Raw genomic sequence first — 6,130 nt, 5'->3', positions numbered from 1 at the left:
CTATGAACAGAACAAAATTACGTCATTGGAATCAAACCAAAACAAAGCCATAATGAAATGTTCCTTACTTCTATAAAAAGCAAGAATGTGGGGATGTGGAGGGACAAATAAATTATGAAAGCTATGTGATGCAGGGAAAACTGGAGACAAGAAAGGAGATGAGGAACCAAGTGACAAATTGGAATGGAGAGCAAGGGTAAATGGCAGATGGGTAAATAAATGTGGTTGAAAATTTGGCTATCTGTTCGAGATTGGGAGGAGTTAGATTCTTATATCATCATAGGGTGATTTTAAATGTCACTCTATACATAATTAGATCTATCTTGGCACTATCATATTTACTGATATATTTACCAATTACTGAATCAAGATTACACTGTAAAGTTTTAAACTGCATTCTAATATCTTACAGGGCAAGTACTTCCTCATGGTTGTTTCAAAAATTAGTTGCCTACTTTTTCATTTTCTCGTCCAGATGAACTTTAGTATCTGTTGTCATTTTTCACTTTACAATTTCAATTGAAAGCATATCAAATTTATGGATTAATTTGTGAAAGAATTGACATTTTTACATTCTTGACTCTGCATGAAGGAACCTGGTAGATCTAGCCATGTGTTTCTTTTTCTATTTTCCTAGATTTTGTGGTTTATTTCATTTGGGTTTTGCAAATTTTTTCAAGTTTATTTCTAGGTGCATAATAGTTTTTGTGGCCATCATCAATGGAAGTTTTTTGGGGCCATTATGCTTTCTAACTGATATGTAGGACAGCTGGTTCATTGAATTCTTTTATAAGTTCTAATATTAATAGTTCTTTGAATGATTTTCTCAAATTTTCTAGGAAGACAGAGTTACTGATTTTGCAAAAGAATGAATCATTCTTACTTCCTCTTCTTGTTCTTTTAGCTAGGACCTTCAGCAAAAGGTTGAATAAGGCCAATAGTGGACAGCACTGGCTTTCCTAGGCCTGATTCTAACATTTCACCATTTAATATGGTATTTGCTATGATTTGTTGATATGTACTCTTTATCAAGTGAAGACCTTTTCCTTCTATTCTTAGCGGGTTAAGTCTATTATTAGTAATGGGTGTTGAATTTAAGCAACTATATTTTGTGAATCAATTGAAATGATTATACAGTATTGATGGGGCTGTATTAATTTCTAGAGTGCGAAGTCCTTTTGCGGGCTCATGTGGCTGTTGGCAAAATCCAGTTCCTTGTGGTTGTGGGATTCAGATACCCATTTCCTTGTAGCTGTCACCTGGGGGCTGCTCTCATGTCCTAAATGGCCCTGAAGTTCCTTGCCATGTGGCCTCTTTGCAGAGGCCTCTGAAAGACCCAGTAACAATATGGTAGCTTGCTTCATCAAGACCAGTAGGAGACTCTGTCGTGTCTCCTAAGACGGAGTCTTATCTGACATAAGATAATCATGAGGGTGACCACATTCTATTCTATGTTGTCTTCTGTCCTATATCTATGCTCTATTCTATTCTATTCTATTCTATTCTATTCTATTCACACTTGCTATATTCTATTGGTTAGAAGCAAGTCACTCAAGGAGTCACTCAAGTTTATATATTAAAGTTGTATATAAACTTGTCTATATCATTTTCTTTCAATTAAAAAAAGACTCTCTAAATTTGTGATCATGTCTTTCCAAAAATATTCGAAGGGGCTTTACTTGTGCCTTGTTTTTTACTTGGATCTGTCAGATTTTATATTTCCAAAGAACTACGGTAAGTGGGGTTTTTTTCTATGTAATTAATTTCTGATTTATCTTCAATCCTTTAAACATTTTTTTTCGGATTTCTTTTGATACACTTTTTCTCGTGTTTTGACATGAATGCCTAATTCAAATTCATTTACCTTTAATTGTTCCAGTATTCTAACAAATGTATTTAACAGAAACACACATACATTTTCTTCCAATACTGCTTTGACTGTATTCCACAGGTTTTGATAATTATTTCTTTCAATGATGTTTATTTTTAAATAGTTTGTACAAGGAGAATGTCAACAGAAGAAGCTGTAGGGAGACGAGCTGGGTAAGGAGCCTCCTCAGACGTGAAAGGGCTGTAGATGCCCTTTTCTGCCTCTGACTCTAGTCTCTCGTTCCTTTTTTCCTCTCTCTCTCATCTCCCATTTTTCCCCAATAGCTTCTACTTTCCCCCTCTCTCTTCCTGTTTTCAGACAGCTATCTTCTTCCAGTCCATGAGTTCAGAAAACTGATAAACTCTTCCACAAATGGCTTGCTTTCCCCAGGAGTATTTCCCTTTTAAAGGTGGATACAGGCAGAGAAGAGGAAAACAATCTTAACACAAAGACAGGAATGGGTGGGTGATTGTAAAATTCTAAGCCAAGAGGAAAATGATGGAGAGGGAAGAAGAGTAAGAAAAATGGTAGGCTTCTGGTCTAAGACGTCTAAGATGCCGTAATTAGGGAAACTAGTCATGCTGCTTTATATACAAGGGACATTCACACTCTTGCTCACTGAGGCTTCTCAGACACAGGTGCTCCAGGAGGACGAGAGGTTGGGGATATAGGAAGAATTGCCTCCCTGTGCAGTGCATAGATCTGGTGAAGTAGCAGCAGTTTACTTGTGAGCTACTATGGCTCCTAGGCAAAGCCTGAAATACTATTGCCCAAGCAAGACGGTTTTATTCTTTGAACAATTAGGTAGTTTCATTGGAAGATAAGCTCCATGGGGCTGAATGAAGAATAGTAGGCATTCTCTCCATCGTTCTTTCTTTGAATTTTACTACATATCATCGCTACACTGATAGATACGAATTTCTCAAGATGATGACTGTGGTGGGCAGAATAATGCTCCTCTAAAAACATTTCCCTCTTTATCCCCAAAACCTGCAAAAAGTATTTTGTAGATGTGATTAAGTTAAGGATCTTGAGATGGGGAGATTATCCTGGATTTATGTTAGGTCCAATGTAATCACAAGAGTATTATAAGGGAAAGAGGGAGACAGAAGAGTCACAGTCAGAAAAGAAGATATGACAGTGAAGCTATACAATTACTGGCTGCCAAGAAGTGTTGCAGACCTCCAGAAGCCAAAAAACAAAACAAAACTAACAGAAAAAAACAAAGCAAAACCCAAGGAATTTTTTCCTAGAGATTCCAGGAGGAAGACAATTCTGCAGCCATTTTGATTTTAGCCTCCTAAGACCTGTTTTGGACTTTTGACCTCCAGAAATATAAGGTAATAATTTTGTTCTGTTTTGAGGCACTGTTTTGCAGTAATTTGTTAGCACTAATAGGAAACTCATACAATGACAAAAGTCATGAGTGCAGTAGCCACAAAGCAGGCATCTGGGTATAAATTGCTGACTGATAATTCTTACCTATGAGACCTGGTGTCTTTCAATATGAATACGGGATCTGCCCAAAGCCTAGTTTGTTTTGGTTTGGGACTTTGGGTTTTTGTTCCCCAAATATTCCACAAACCTACAACACTGACCACTGTGTAACTAACTGGTCAAGCCTGGGAACGTTGTAAATGACCTCACTTGAACTCTCACTCATTCCTGGTTCCTGAGCTGGAGTCCAGGCCCTCGCGCTCTCTGCCAGGATGAGTCATTCCTCCCCGGTCTGCTCCTCTGCCCACTAGTAGCTGGGGTTTGGTCAGTGAAATCTCTAGGGGCTGTCCTGGGCTCCTTGAGTCACCAGTCACCTAGGTTTAGCGATTGCAATTCTTTGGAGAATACAGAATGCTGTTGAATTATGTTCAGGGGAAGGAGTGTGCAAAGGTCACAGTGTAGGCACAGAGAGAAAGATGGAGGAGGGAGGGAAGCACGGAGGCGACCGGCTAGGGACTATTTCTGCTGCCAATGCCAGGTAAGAGCAGGTGGCATTTTGTGCCCCTGAGCTAATAATTCCCACCCAAATTCTGACCTTCATGAGTCCAGCAATGCCACCATGTGCAGAGCACACAAATTAGTATATAAAAATCAAATTTGGAATACTTATTTTTAAATTAAATTCTTAAAGAACATGGGTCTTACTTTACTTTCAGATATTTAAGTATTTTATCCTTTTCATTCAGCTATAGACCAGGGTGTCACAATATCTTTGGTTCTTTTTCAAACTTCTCTCTGCTCCTCTGGAAAATAGAAAGCAATACAAATACTGAATATCATATTGAGGTAGGCACTGTAGTAGACACTTTATCTTTTAAATGGTGTGAAACCCATTACATAATTAAAACTATCATCCCAATTTTAAGATGAGGAAAGTATGTTCAACAGTGACAGTCATAAGGATTCACTTCTGGTGGAGGGGCTGGTATTCAGCGTCTGGACTCCAGCTCAGGGGCCGGGCTGGTCTTTGGGTTTATCTGACTTACTTGACATTTGTTTAGTTCCTATTGGGTATCAACCACTGTTCAATGGGATGGAGACAGCCGTGAACAAAGCAAATTTTCCTTTTCTCATAGAACTTACATTCTAGTGTGTTGACAAGACCCTGGGTTTATTTTATTTGTACCGTAAGATATTCAGCAATCTGTACCCACCAAAACACTCTGCTCAGAGAGACGCTTGATTTTGAGCAGCATTCCAGTTATACTTTCCTTGGGGACCTGACTTCAACCCTTAACATAAGCGCAGGAGTTCTGAGTTCAGACTTCCTGTTAATTCACATGCTTTGACAAGAGGAGCTAGAATTATGCATTTGTGGTTCAGGGTTTAGTTCCATGATGATTCCCAAGGGGTGATGGCCAATTGTGTATTTCTGGTGGAGTATGTTGCCTTCTGTTCTGTTCTTTGCAGGCTTGCGCAGCACCAGGCAGGACCAGGCAAAGCAGCTGGCACCGGTTGGATGTTCCATAAATATGGAATCCAAACTCTACCTAAATGTGGGAATCCAAGGAATTCTTTCATGCAGTAATCCCCACAGCAACCTACATTTCCTGTAACTTCTATCTAACATTACTTTTTCATGCTGCCAGAAGTGTGGTGGAATATCTATGAGAATGAATTTTTCACTTTCAAAGTATTTTAATAGGCAGTGAGTGGAATTATTACCACAATTTTTGAAGCTCACAGACATAATGAGGCAGATGAAAATTTCTTGGCACCTGTGGAAACATGAATACTTAGCTGAAAAAGCACCAAGTTAGGAGCATGTCTGTCTCAGATGGAAATCTTGGAGTAGCCTGCCACCTTCAGGATAACTTCCCAACTAACTCTACCAGAGAACACTGGTTTTAGCCTCTGTAAAATCCAAATAACTAGCCCAGTAAAAACGTTTCAGATAATCAACGGTGGAAGCAACTCTCCTTGTAATACTTTTGCTGTGATTAAATATATTTACTAATTATATTAGTTTTCTTTAAATAAAACTGCCCTTTCTTTACTTTGATTCTTTTAAAAAATGTGTTACTTTGATTATCTTTACATGGACTCTGTACTTGCTTTTAATTAATTAAAAACAAACAACCAACTTCATTTTGCTAAGCAGATCTGGGAACACTAAAAACCGATTTGCAGCCAGTCTGTGAAAAATATTGTAACTTTGGAAACCCTGCTACTTCCTGGTATCATGGATTAATGACAATATTTCTAAAGAATCTTAAATAAAATCAGAAACACAGTAATCCATTCAGAATTGGGGGAGAGGGGTGGAGAACAATAAGAGAAAAAAAGAGAGAACAACTCGGTATTTTTGGTTTGTTTTTTTAATGTCATATTGGCTATTCCTTTCATTAAGTTATATGGAGGGCTCCGCTCCCTCGCTTAAAAGGAATGAGGAAGGCAGGAAAAACGGGAATGACGCGGTGATTTAGTACTTAATAGTGTGAAGAAATAACACAAATTAGTACCAAAAACAAAGAGAAAGGAAAGGGCAGCATAACTAAAATCGATAAAATTAGGTCAAATGAGTTATGACAGCGGGATGTAAAAGATCTAGGAAAAAGGGAACACCGTGGCTCAGAAATGAAGCAGGAGAGGGGACAAGAAAATAAGGGGCATTTAAATAACAGAGTGACAGAGAACAAATATTCATCGAGAATGAATACATTTCGTTGCGTTCCTTTCACAAGAGCAGGAAAGAGCAATTTTCGGACCTTCATTTATCCTGATGCAATTCCATTTTTATTGGCTTCCTCTTTCGCTGCATGG

Source organism: Rhinolophus ferrumequinum, chromosome 3 (genome assembly GCF_004115265.2).
Source record: "Rhinolophus ferrumequinum isolate MPI-CBG mRhiFer1 chromosome 3, mRhiFer1_v1.p, whole genome shotgun sequence".
NCBI lineage: Eukaryota > Metazoa > Chordata > Mammalia > Chiroptera > Rhinolophidae > Rhinolophus > Rhinolophus ferrumequinum.
Note: the sequence above shows the minus strand (reverse complement) of the source record.